General features: G+C 43.0%; 2 non-coding genes across 2 annotated transcripts; both read left to right on the top strand.

The window, feature by feature from the left end:
• Positions 1-7280: 7280 nt before the first annotated feature.
• Positions 7281-7353, top strand: trnar-ccu (transfer RNA arginine (anticodon CCU)). The gene has a single exon. It is a non-coding gene; the product is annotated as a tRNA-Arg (tRNA).
• A 4823-nt stretch (positions 7354-12176) lies between these two features.
• trnar-ccu (transfer RNA arginine (anticodon CCU)) lies at positions 12177-12249 on the top strand. Its single transcript has one exon. It is a non-coding gene; the product is annotated as a tRNA-Arg (tRNA).
• Positions 12250-13711: the final 1462 nt, after the last annotated feature.

Genomic DNA, 13711 nt, shown 5'->3' with positions numbered 1-13711 from the left:
TGAAGTGGCTGAGAGCAGAGTGGCGCAGCGGAAGCGTGCTGGGCCCATAACCCAGAGGTCGATGGATCGAAACCATCCTCTGCTAAACAGTTTATTTTAAGTGCGAACAACATTTTTAAAAAATGTGTCGTTTCATGGGCATAATGTCTCAGTGTCATTATAATATTTTTTTTGCCTCTTCCAACAGTTCGTATAGGTCATACTGTTTACACAGTATCCCAGTGGCCTAAGATACTGGACTCCTAAGCCATGGATTGTGAGTTCTAGTCTTTTCTGAAGTGGCTGAGAGCAGAGTGGCGCAGAGGAAGCGTGCTGGGCCCATAACCCAGAAGTCGATGGATCGAAACATCCTCTGCTAAACAGTTTTTTTTAAGTGCGAACAACATTTTTTAAAAATGTGTCGTTTCATGGGCATGTCTCAGTGCCATTATATATATTTTTTTACCTCTTCCAACAGTTCGTATAGGTCATACTGTTTACACAGTATCCCAGTGGCCTAAGATACTGGACTCCTAAGCCAAAGATTTTGAGTTCTAGTCTTTTCTGAAGTGGCTGAGAGCAGAGTGGCGCAGCGGAAGCGTGCTGGGCCCATAACCCAAAGGTCGATGGATCTAAACCATCCTCTGCTAAACAGTTTATTTTAAGTGCGAACAACATTTTTAAAAAATGTGTCGTTTCATGGGCATAATGTCTCAGTGCCATTATACATTTTTTTTTACCTCTTCCAACAGTTCGTATAGGTCATACTGTTTACACAGTATCCCAGTGGCCTAAGATACTGGACTCCTAAGCCATGGATTGTGAGTTCTAGTCTTTTCTGAAGTGGCTGAGAGCAGAGTGGAGCAGTGGAAGCGTGCTTGGCCCATAACCCAGAGGTTGATGGATCGAAACCATCCTCTGCTAAACAGTTCATTTTAAGTGCGACCAACATTTTTTAAAAATGTGTCGTTTCATGGGCATGTCTCAGTGCCATTATACATTTTTTTTTACCTCTTCCAACAGTTCGTATAGGTCATACTGTTTACACAGTATCCCAGTGGCCTAAGATACTGGACTCCTAAGCCATGGATTGTGAGTTCTAGTCTTTTCTGAAGTGGCTGAGAGCAGAGTGGCGCAGCGGAAGCGTGCTGGGCCCATAACCCAGAAGTCGATGGATCGAAACATCCTCTGCTAAACAATTTATTTTAAGTGCGAACAACATTTTTTAAAAATGTGTCGTTTCATGGGCATGTCTCAGTGCCATTATATATATTTTTTTACCTCTTCCAACAGTTCGTATAGGTCATACTGTTTACACAGTATCCCAGTGGCCTAAGATACTGGACTCCTAAGCCAAAGATTTTGAGTTCTAGTCTTTTCTGAAGTGGCTGAGAGCAGAGTGGCGCAGCGGAAGCGTGCTGGGCCCATAACCCAGAGGTGGGTGGATCGAAACCATCCTCTGCTAAACAGTTTATTTTAAGTGCGAACAACATTTTTAAAAAATGTGTCGTTTCATGGGCATAATGTCTCAGTGCCATTATACATTTTTTTTTACCTCTTCCAACAGTTCGTATAGGTCATACTGTTTACACAGTATCCCAGTGGCCTAAGATACTGGACTCCTAAGCCATGGATTGTGAGTTCTAGTCTTTTCTGAAGTGGCTGAGAGCAGAGTGGAGCAGCGGAAGCGTGCTTGGCCCATAACCCAGAGGTTGATGGATCGAAGCCATCCTCTGCTAAACAGTTCATTTTAAGTGCGACCAACATTTTTAAAAAATGTGTCGTTTCATGGGCATGTCTCAGTGCCATTATATATATTTTTTTTACCTCTTCCAACAGTTCGTATAGGTCATACTGTTTACACAGTATCCCAGTGGCCTAAGATACTGGACTCCTAAGCCATGGATTGTGAGTTCTAGTCTTTTCTGAAGTGGCTGAGAGCAGAGTGGAGCAGCGGAAGCGTGCTTGGCCCATAACCCAGAGGTTGATGGATCGAAACCATCCTCTGCTAAACAGTTCATTTTAAGTGCGAACAACATTTTTAAAAAATGTGTCGTTTCATGGGCATGTCTCAGTGCCATTATATTTTTTTTTTTACCTCTTCCAACAGTTCGTATAGGTCATACTGTTTACACAGTATCCCAGTGGCCTAAGATACTGGACTCCTAAGCCATGGATTGTGAGTTCTAGTCTTTTCTGAAGTGTCTGAGAGCAGAGTGGCGCAGCGGAAGCGTGCTGGGCCCATAACCCAGAAGTCGATGGATCGAAACATCCTCTGCTAAACAGTTTATTTTAAGTGCGAACAACATTTTTTAAAAATGTGTCGTTTCATGGGCATGTCTCAGTGCCATTATATATATTTTTTTACCTCTTCCAACAGTTCGTATAGGTCATACTGTTTACACAGTATCCCAGTGGCCTAAGATACTGGACTCCTAAGCCATGGATTGTGAGTTCTAGTCTGTTCTGAAGTGGCTGAGAGCAGAGTGGCGCAGCGGAAGCGTGCTGGGCCCATAACCCAGAGGTCGATGGATCGAAACCATCCTCTGCTAAACAGTTTATTTTAAGTGCGAACAACATTTTTTAAAAATGTGTCGTTTCATGGGCATAATGTCTCAGTGTCATTATAATATTTTTTTTGCCTCTTCCAACAGTTCGTATAGGTCATACTGTTTACACAGTATCCCAGTGGCCTAAGATACTGGACTCCTAAGCCATGGATTGTGAGTTCTAGTCTTTTCTGAAGGTGATGAGAGCAGAGTGGCGCAGCGGAAGCGTGCTGGGCCCATAACCCAGAGGTCGATGGATCGAAACCATCCTCTGCTAAACAGTTTATTTTAAGTGCGAACAACATTTTTAAAAAATATGTCGTTTCATGGGCATAATGTCTCAGTGCCATTATAATTTTTTTTTACCTCTTCCAACAGTTCGTATAGGTCATACTGTTTACACAGTATCCCAGTGGCCTAAGATACTGGACTCCTAAGCCATGGATTGTGAGTTCTAGTCTTTTCTGAAGTGGCTGAGAGCAGAGTGGCGCAGAGGAAGCGTGCTGGGCCCATAACCCAGAAGTCGATGGATCGAAACATCCTCTGCTAAACAGTTTATTTTAAGTGCGAACAACATTTTTTAAAAATGTGTCGTTTCATGGGCATGTCTCAGTGCCATTATATATATTTTTTTACCTCTTCCAACAGTTCGTATAGGTCATACTGTTTACACAGTATCCCAGTGGCCTAAGATACTGGACTCCTAAGCCAAAGATTTTGAGTTCTAGTCTTTTCTGAAGTGGCTGAGAGCAGAGTGGCGCAGCGGAAGCGTGCTGGGCCCATAACCCAAAGGTCGATGGATCTAAACCATCCTCTGCTAAACAGTTTATTTTAAGTGCGAACAACATTTTTAAAAAATGTGTCGTTTCATGGGCATAATGTCTCAGTGCCATTATACATTTTTTTTTACCTCTTCCAACAGTTCGTATAGGTCATACTGTTTACACAGTATCCCAGTGGCCTAAGATACTGGACTCCTAAGCCATGGATTGTGAGTTCTAGTCTTTTCTGAAGTGGCTGAGAGCAGAGTGGAGCAGTGGAAGCGTGCTTGGCCCATAACCCAGAGGTTGATGGATCGAAACCATCCTCTGCTAAACAGTTCATTTTAAGTGCGACCAACATTTTTAAAAAATGTGTCGTTTCATGGGCATGTCTCAGTGCCATTATACATTTTTTTTTACCTCTTCCAACAGTTCGTATAGGTCATACTGTTTACACAGTATCCCAGTGGCCTAAGATACTGGACTCCTAAGCCATGGATTGTGAGTTCTAGTCTTTTCTGAAGTGGCTGAGAGCAGAGTGGCGCAGCGGAAGCGTGCTGGGCCCATAACCCAGAAGTCGATGGATCGAAACATCCTCTGCTAAACAGTTTATTTTAAGTGCGAACAACATTTTTTAAAAATGTGTCGTTTCATGGGCATGTCTCAGTGCCATTATATATATTTTTTTACCTCTTCCAACAGTTCGTATAGGTCATACTGTTTACACAGTATCCCAGTGGCCTAAGATACTGGACTCCTAAGCCAAAGATTTTGAGTTCTAGTCTTTTCTGAAGTGGCTGAGAGCAGAGTGGCGCAGCGGAAGCGTGCTGGGCCCATAACCCAGAGGTGGGTGGATCGAAACCATCCTCTGCTAAACAGTTTATTTTAAGTGCGAACAACATTTTTAAAAAATGTGTCGTTTCATGGGCATAATGTCTCAGTGCCATTATACATTTTTTTTTACCTCTTCCAACAGTTCGTATAGGTCATACTGTTTACACAGTATCCCAGTGGCCTAAGATACTGGACTCCTAAGCCATGGATTGTGAGTTCTAGTCTTTTCTGAAGTGGCTGAGAGCAGAGTGGAGCAGCGGAAGCGTGCTTGGCCCATAACCCAGAGGTTGATGGATCGAAGCCATCCTCTGCTAAACAGTTCATTTTAAGTGCGACCAACATTTTTAAAAAATGTGTCGTTTCATGGGCATGTCTCAGTGCCATTATATATATATTTTTTACCTCTTCCAACAGTTCGTATAGGTCATACTGTTTACACAGTATCCCAGTGGCCTAAGATACTGGACTCCTAAGCCATGGATTGTGAGTTCTAGTCTTTTCTGAATTGGCTGAGAGCAGAGTGGAGCAGCGGAAGCGTGCTTGGCCCATAACCCAGAGGTTGATGGATCGAAACCATCCTCTGCTAAACAGTTCATTTTAAGTGCGAACAACATTTTTAAAAAATGTGTCGTTTCATGGGCATGTCTCAGTGCCATTATAATTTTTTTTTTACCTCTTCCAACAGTTCGTATAGGTCATACTGTTTACACAGTATCCCAGTGGCCTAAGATACTGGACTCCTAAGCCATGGATTGTGAGTTCTAGTCTTTTCTGAAGTGGCTGAGAGCAGAGTGGCGCAGCGGAAGCGTGCTGGGCCCATAACCCAGAAGTCGATGGATCGAAACATCCTCTGCTAAACAGTTTATTTTAAGTGCGAACAACATTTTTTAAAAATGTGTCGTTTCATGGGCATGTCTCAGTGCCATTATATATATTTTTTTACCTCTTCCAACAGTTCGTATAGGTCATACTGTTTACACAGTATCCCAGTGGCCTAAGATACTGGACTCCTAAGCCAAAGATTTTGAGTTCTAGTCTTTTCTGAAGTGGCTGAGAGCAGAGTGGCGCAGCGGAAGCGTGCTGGGCCCATAACCCAGAGGTCGATGGATCGAAACCATCCTCTGCTAAACAGTTTATTTTAAGTGCGAACAACATTTTAAAAAAATGTGTCGTTTCATGGGCATAATGTCTCAGTGCCATTATACATTTTTTTTACCTCTTCCAACAGTTCGTATAGGTCATACTGTTTACACAGTATCCCAGTGGCCTAAGATACTGGACTCCTAAGCCATGGATTGTGAGTTCTAGTCTGTTCTGAAGTGGCTGAGAGCAGAGTGGAGCAGCGGAAGCGTGCTTGGCCCATAACCCAGAGGTTGATGGATCGAAACCATCCTCTGCTAAACAGTTCATTTTAAGTGCGACCAACATTTTTAAAAAATGTGTCGTTTCATGGGCATGTCTCAGTGCCATTATATATTTTTTTTTTACCTCTTCCAACAGTTCGTATAGGTCATACTGTTTACACAGTATCCCAGTGGCCTAAGATACTGGACTCCTAAGCCATGGATTGTGAGTTCTAGTCTTTTCTGAAGTGGCTGAGAGCAGAGTGGAGCAGCGGAAGCGTGCTTGGCCCATAACCCAGAGGTTGATGGATCGAAACCATCCTCTGCTAAACAGTTCATTTTAAGTGCGAACAACATTTTTAAAAAATGTGTCGTTTCATGGGCATGTCTCAGTGCCATTATAATTTTTTTTTTACCTCTTCCAACAGTTCGTATAGGTCATACTGTTTACACAGTATCCCAGTGGCCTAAGATACTGGACTCCTAAGCCATGGATTGTGAGTTCTAGTCTTTTCTGATGTGGCTGAGAGCAGAGTGGCGCAGCGGAAGCGTGCTGGGCCCATAACCCAGAGGTCGATGGATCGAAACCATCCTCTGCTAAACAGTTTATTTTAAGTGCGAACAACATTTTTTAAAAATGTGTCGTTTCATGGGCATGTCTCAGTGCCATTATATATATTTTTTTACCTCTTCCAACAGTTCGTATAGGTCATACTGTTTACACAGTATCCCAGTGGCCTAAGACACTGGACTCCTAAGCAATGGATTGTGAGTTCTAGTCTTTTCTGAAGGGGATGAGAGCAGAGTGGCGCAGCGGAAGCGTGCTGGGCCCATAACCCAGAGGTCGATGGATCGAAACCATCCTCTGCTAAACAGTTTATTTTAAGTGCGAACAACATTTTTAAAAAATGTGTCGTTTCATGGGCATAATGTCTCAGTGCCATTATAATTTTTTTTTTACCTCTTCCAACAGTTCGTATAGGTCATACTGTTTACACAGTATCCCAGTGGCCTAAGATACTGGACTCCTAAGCCATGGATTGTGAGTTCTAGTCTTTTCTGAAGTGGCTGAGAGCAGAGTGGCGCAGCGGAAGCGTGCTGGGCCCATAACCCAGAGGTCGATGGATCGAAACCATCCTCTGCTAAACAGTTTATTTTAAGTGCGAACAACATTTTTAAAAAATGTGTCGTTTCATGGGCATGTCTCAGTGCCATTATATATATTTTTTTACCTCTTCCAACAGTTCGTATAGGTCATACTGTTTACACAGTATCCCAGTGGCCTAAGACACTGGACTCCTAAGCAATGGATTGTGAGTTCTAGTCTTTTCTGAAGGGGATGAGATCAGAGTGGCGCAGCGGAAGCGTGCTGGGCCCATAACCCAGAGGTCGATGGATCGAAACCATCCTCTGCTAAACAGTTTATTTTAAGTGCGAACAACATTTTTTAAAAATGTGTCGTTTCATGGGCATGTCTCAGTGCCATTATATATATTTTTTTACCTCTTCCAAAAGTTTGTATAGGTCATACTGTTTACACAGTATCCCAGTGGCCTAAGATACTGGACTCCTAAGCCAAAGATTTTGAGTTCTAGTCATTTCTGAAGCGGCTGAGAGCAGAGTGGCGCAGTGGAAGCGTGCAGGTCCCATAACCCAGAGGTCGATGGATCGAAACCATCCTCTGCTAAACAGATTATTTTCAAAAATGAAACGCAAACAGAAATTAGAAAGCTAATTTCATGTCTCAGTGCTATCCAGTACACATTGTTTTTACTGCTTGTATCAGTTTGTACTATTTGCAAAAGGTAGACAGTGCCCCAGTGGCCTAATGGATAAGGCACTGGCCTCCTAAGCCAGGGATTGTGGGTTCAAGTCCCATCTGGGTTGGATGGAAGCAGAGTGGCGCAGCGGAAGCGTGCTGGGCCCATAACCCAGAGGTCGATGGATCGAAACCATCCTCTGCTAAACAGTTTATTTTAAGTGCGAACAACATTTTTAAAAAATATGTCGTTTCATGGGTCTCAGTAACATTATAATTTTTTTTTTACCTCTTCCAACAGTTCGTATAGGTCATACTGTTTACACAGTATCCCAGTGGCCTAAGATACTGGACTCCTAAGCCATGGATTGTGAGTTCTAGTCTTTTCTGTAGTGGCTGAGAGCAGAGTGGCGCAGCGGAAGCGTGCTGGGCCCATAACCCAGAAGTCGATGGATCGAAACATCCTCTGCTAAACAGTTTATTTTAAGTGCGAACAACATTTTTTAAAAATGTGTCGTTTCATGGGCATGTCTCAGTGCCATTATATATATTTTTTTACCTCTTCCAACAGTTCGTATAGGTCATACTGTTTACACAGTATCCCAGTGGCCTAAGATACTGGACTCCTAAGCCAAAGATTTTGAGTTCTAGTCTTTTCTGAAGTGGCTGAGAGCAGAGTGGCGCAGCGGAAGCGTGCTGGGCCCATAACCCAGAGGTCGATGGATCGAAACCATCCTCTGCTAAACAGTTTATTTTAAGTGCGAACAACATTTTTAAAAAATGTGTCGTTTCATGGGCATAATGTCTCAGTGCCATTATACATTTTTTTTTACCTCTTCCAACAGTTCGTATAGGTCATACTGTTTACACAGTATCCCAGTGGCCTAAGATACTGGACTCCTAAGCCATGGAATGTGAGTTCTAGTCTTTTCTGAAGTGGCTGAGAGCAGAGTGGCGCAGCGGAAGCGTGCTGGGCCCATAACCCAGAAGTCGATGGATCGAAACATCCTCTGCTAAACAGTTTATTTTAAGTGCGAACAACATTTTTTTTAAATGTGTCGTTTCATGGGCATGTCTCAGTGCCATTATATATATTTTTTTACCTCTTCCAACAGTTCGTATAGGTCATACTGTTTACACAGTATCCCAGTGGCCTAAGATACTGGACTCCTAAGCCAAAGATTTTGAGTTCTAGTCTTTTCTGAAGTGGCTGAGAGCAGAGTGGCGCAGCGGAAGCGTGCTGGGCCCATAACCCAGAGGTCGATGGATCGAAACCATCCTCTGCTAAACAGTTTATTTTAAGTGCGAACAACATTTTTAAAAAATGTGTCGTTTCATGGGCATAATGTCTCAGTGCCATTATACATTTTTTTTACCTCTTCCAACAGTTCGTATAGGTCATACTGTTTACACAGTATCCCAGTGGCCTAAGATACTGGACTCCTAAGCCATGGATTGTGAGTTCTAGTCTTTTCTGAAGTGGCTGAGAGCAGAGTGGAGCAGCGGAAGCGTGCTTGGCCCATAACCCAGAGGTTGATGGATCGAAACCATCCTCTGCTAAACAGTTCATTTTAAGTGCGAACAACATTTTTAAAAAATGTGTCGTTTCATGGGCATGTCTCAGTGCCATTATATATTTTTTTTTACCTCTTCCAACAGTTCGTATAGGTCATACTGTTTACACAGAATCCCAGTGGCCTAAGATACTGGACTCCTAAGCCATGGATTGTGAGTTCTAGTCTTTTCTGATGTGGCTGAGAGCAGAGTGGCGCAGCGGAAGCGTGCTGGGCCCATGACCCAGAGGTCGATGGATCGAAACCATCCTCTGCTAAACAATTTATTTTAAGTGCGAACAACATTTTTTTTAAATGTGTCGTTTCATGGGCATGTCTCAGTGCCATTATATATATTTTTTTACCTCTTCCAACAGTTCGTATAGGTCATACTGTTTACACAGTATCCCAGTGGCCTAAGATACTGGACTCCTAAGCCAAAGATTTTGAGTTCTAGTCTTTTCTGAAGTGGCTGAGAGCAGAGTGGCGCAGCGGAAGCGTGCTGGGCCCATAACCCAGAGGTCGATGGATCGAAACCATCCTCTGCTAAACAGTTTATTTTAAGTGCGAACAACATTTTTAAAAAATGTGTCGTTTCATGGGCATAATGTCTCAGTGCCATTATACATTTTTTTTTACCTCTTCCAACAGTTCGTATAGGTCATACTGTTTACACAGTATCCCAGTGGCCTAAGATACTGGACTCCTAAGCCATGGAATGTGAGTTCTAGTCTTTTCTGAAGTGGCTGAGAGCAGAGTGGCGCAGCGGAAGCGTGCTGGGCCCATAACCCAGAAGTCGATGGATCGAAACATCCTCTGCTAAACAGTTTATTTTAAGTGCGAACAACATTTTTTTAAAATGTGTCGTTTCATGGGCATGTCTCAGTGCCATTATATATATTTTTTTACCTCTTCCAACAGTTCGTATAGGTCATACTGTTTACACAGTATCCCAGTGGCCTAAGATACTGGACTCCTAAGCCAAAGATTTTGAGTTCTAGTCTTTTCTGAAGTGGCTGAGAGCAGAGTGGCGCAGCGGAAGCGTGCTGGGCCCATAACCCAGAGGTCGATGGATCGAAACCATCCTCTGCTAAACAGTTTATTTTAAGTGCGAACAACATTTTTAAAAAATGTGTCGTTTCATGGGCATAATGTCTCAGTGCCATTATACATTTTTTTTACCTCTTCCAACAGTTCGTATAGGTCATACTGTTTACACAGTATCCCAGTGGCCTAAGATACTGGACTCCTAAGCCATGGATTGTGAGTTCTAGTCTTTTCTGAAGTGGCTGAGAGCAGAGTGGAGCAGCGGAAGCGTGCTTGGCCCATAACCCAGAGGTTGATGGATCGAAACTATCCTCTGCTAAACAGTTCATTTTAAGTGCGAACAACATTTTTTAAAAATGTGTCGTTTCATGGGCATGTCTCAGTGCCATTATATTTTTTTTTTTACCTCTTCCAACAGTTCGTATAGGTCATACTGTTTACACAGAATCCCAGTGGCCTAAGATACTGGACTCCTAAGCCATGGATTGTGAGTTCTAGTCTTTTCTGATGTGGCTGAGAGCAGAGTGGCGCAGCGGAAGCGTGCTGGGCCCATGACCCAGAGGTCGATGGATCGAAACCATCCTCTGCTAAACAATTTATTTTAAGTGCGAACAACATTTTTTTTAAATGTGTCGTTTCATGGGCATGTCTCAGTGCCATTATATATATTTTTTTACCTCTTCCAACAGTTCGTATAGGTCATACTGTTTACACAGTATCCCAGTGGCCTAAGATACTGGACTCCTAAGCCATGGAATGTGAGTTCTAGTCTTTTCTGAAGTGGCTGAGAGCAGAGTGGCGCAGCGGAAGCGTGCTGGGCCCATAACCCAGAAGTCGATGGATCGAAACATCCTCTGCTAAACAGTTTATTTTAAGTGCGAACAACATTTTTTTAAAATGTGTCGTTTCATGGGCATGTCTCAGTGCCATTATATATATTTTTTTACCTCTTCCAACAGTTCGTATAGGTCATACTGTTTACACAGTATCCCAGTGGCCTAAGATACTGGACTCCTAAGCCAAAGATTTTGAGTTCTAGTCTTTTCTGAAGTGGCTGAGAGCAGAGTGGCGCAGCGGAAGCGTGCTGGGCCCATAACCCAGAGGTCGATGGATCGAAACCATCCTCTGCTAAACAGTTTATTTTAAGTGCGAACAACATTTTTAAAAAATGTGTCGTTTCATGGGCATAATGTCTCAGTGCCATTATACATTTTTTTTACCTCTTCCAACAGTTCGTATAGGTCATACTGTTTACACAGTATCCCAGTGGCCTAAGATACTGGACTCCTAAGCCATGGATTGTGAGTTCTAGTCTTTTCTGAAGTGGCTGAGAGCAGAGTGGAGCAGCGGAAGCGTGCTTGGCCCATAACCCAGAGGTTGATGGATCGAAACTATCCTCTGCTAAACAGTTCATTTTAAGTGCGAACAACATTTTTTAAAAATGTGTCGTTTCATGGGCATGTCTCAGTGCCATTATATTTTTTTTTTTACCTCTTCCAACAGTTCGTATAGGTCATACTGTTTACACAGAATCCCAGTGGCCTAAGATACTGGACTCCTAAGCCATGGATTGTGAGTTCTAGTCTTTTCTGATGTGGCTGAGAGCAGAGTGGCGCAGCGGAAGCGTGCTGGGCCCATGACCCAGAGGTCGATGGATCGAAACCATCCTCTGCTAAACAATTTATTTTAAGTGCGAACAACATTTTTTTTAAATGTGTCGTTTCATGGGCATGTCTCAGTGCCATTATATATATTTTTTTACCTCTTCCAACAGTTCGTATAGGTCATACTGTTTACACAGTATCCCAGTGGCCTAAGACACTGGACTCCTAAGCAATGGATTGTGAGTTCTAGTCTTTTCTGAAGGGGATGAGATCAGAGTGGCGCAGCGGAAGCGTGCTGCGCCCATAACCCAGAGGTCGATGGATCGAAACCATCCTCTGCTAAACAGTTTATTTTAAGTGCGAACAACATTTTTTAAAAATGTGTCGTTTCATGGGCATGTTTCAGTGCCATTATATATATTTTTTTACCTCTTCCAAAAGTTCGTATAGGTCATACTGTTTACACAGTATCCCAGTGGCCTAAGATACTGGACTCCTAAGCCAAAGATTTTGAGTTCTAGTCATTTCTGAAGCGGCTGAGAGCAGAGTGGCGCAGTGGAAGCGTGCAGGTCCCATAACCCAGAGGTCGATGGATCGAAACCATCCTCTGCTAAACAGATTATTTTCAAAAATGAAACGCAAACAGAAATTAGAAAGCTATATTTCATTTGCATGTCTCAGTGCTATCCAGTACACATTGTTTTTACTGCTTGTATCAGTTTGTACTATTTGCAAAAGGTAGACAGTGCCCCAGTGGCCTAATGGATAAGGCACTGGCCTCCTAAGCCAGGGATTGTGGGTTCAAGTCCCATCTGGGTTGGATGGAAGCAGAGTGGCGCAGCGGAAGTGTGCTGGGCCCATAACCCAGAAGTCGATGGATCGAAACATCCTCTGCTAAACAGTTTATTTTAAGTGCGAACAACATTTTTTAAAAATGTGTCGTTTCATGGGCATGTCTCAGTGCCATTATATATATTTTTTTACCTCTTCCAACAGTTCGTATAGGTCATACTGTTTACACAGTATCCCAGTGGCCTAAGATACTGGACTCCTAAGCCAAAGATTTTGAGTTCTAGTCTTTTCTGAAGTGGCTGAGAGCAGAGTGGCGCAGCGGAAGCGTGCTGGGCCCATAACCCAGAGGTCGATGGATCGAAACCATCCTCTGCTAAACAGTTTAATTTAAGTGCGAACAACATTTTTAAAAAATGTGTCGTTTCATGGGCATAATGTCTCAGTGCCATTATACATTTTTTTTTACCTCTTCCAACAGTTCGTATAGGTCATACTGTTTACACAGTATCCCAGTGGCCTAAGATACTGGACTCCTAAGCCATGGATTGTGAGTTCTAGTCTTTTCTGAAGTGGCTGAGAGCAGAGTGGAGCAGTGGAAGCGTGCTTGGCCCATAACCCAGAGGTTGATGGATCGAAACCATCCTCTGCTAAACAGTTCATTTTAAGTGCGACCAACATTTTAAAAAAATGTGTCGTTTCATGGGCATGTCTCAGTGCCATTATATTTTTTTTTTTACCTCTTCCAACAGTTCGTATAGGTCATACTGTTTACACAGTATCCCAGTGGCCTAAGATACTGGACTCCTAAGCCATGGATTGTGAGTTCTAGTCCTTTGTGAAGTTGCTGAGAGCAGAGTGGAGCAGCGGAAGCGTGCTTGGCCCATAACCCAGAGGTTGATGGATCGAAACCATCCTCTGCTAAACAGTTCATTTTAAGTGCGAACAACATTTTTAAAAAATGTGTCGTTTCATGGTCATAATGTCTCAGTGCCATTATAATTTTTTTTTACCTCTTCCAACAGTTCGTATAGGTCATACTGTTTACACAGTATCCCAGTGGCCTAAGATACTGGACTCCTAAGCCATGGATTGTGAGTTCTAGTCTTTTCTGAAGTGGCTGAGAGCAGAGTGGCGCAGCGGAAGCGTGCTGGGCCCATAACCCAGAAGTCGATGGATCGAAACATCCTCTGCTAAACAGTTTATTTTAAGTGCGAACAACATTTTTTAAAAATGTGTCGTTTCATGGGCATGTCTCAGTGCCATTATATATATTTTTTTACCTCTTCCAACAGTTCGTATAGGTCATACTGTTTACACAGTATCCCAGTGGCCTAAGATACTGGACTCCTAAGCCAAAGATTTTGAGGTCTAGTCTTTTCTGAAGTGGCTGAGAGCAGAGTGGCGCAGCGGAAGCGTGCTGGGCCCATAACCCAGAGGTCGATGGATCGAAACCATCCTCTGCTAAACAGTTTATTTTAAGTGCGAACAAC

This window comes from Oncorhynchus clarkii, unplaced genomic scaffold (assembly GCF_045791955.1).
Source record: "Oncorhynchus clarkii lewisi isolate Uvic-CL-2024 unplaced genomic scaffold, UVic_Ocla_1.0 unplaced_contig_1723_pilon_pilon, whole genome shotgun sequence".
Classification (NCBI taxonomy): Eukaryota; Metazoa; Chordata; class Actinopteri; order Salmoniformes; family Salmonidae; genus Oncorhynchus; species Oncorhynchus clarkii.
The sequence above is the reverse complement of the archived record's forward strand: the minus strand, read 5'-3'. Positions and strand labels throughout refer to the sequence as shown.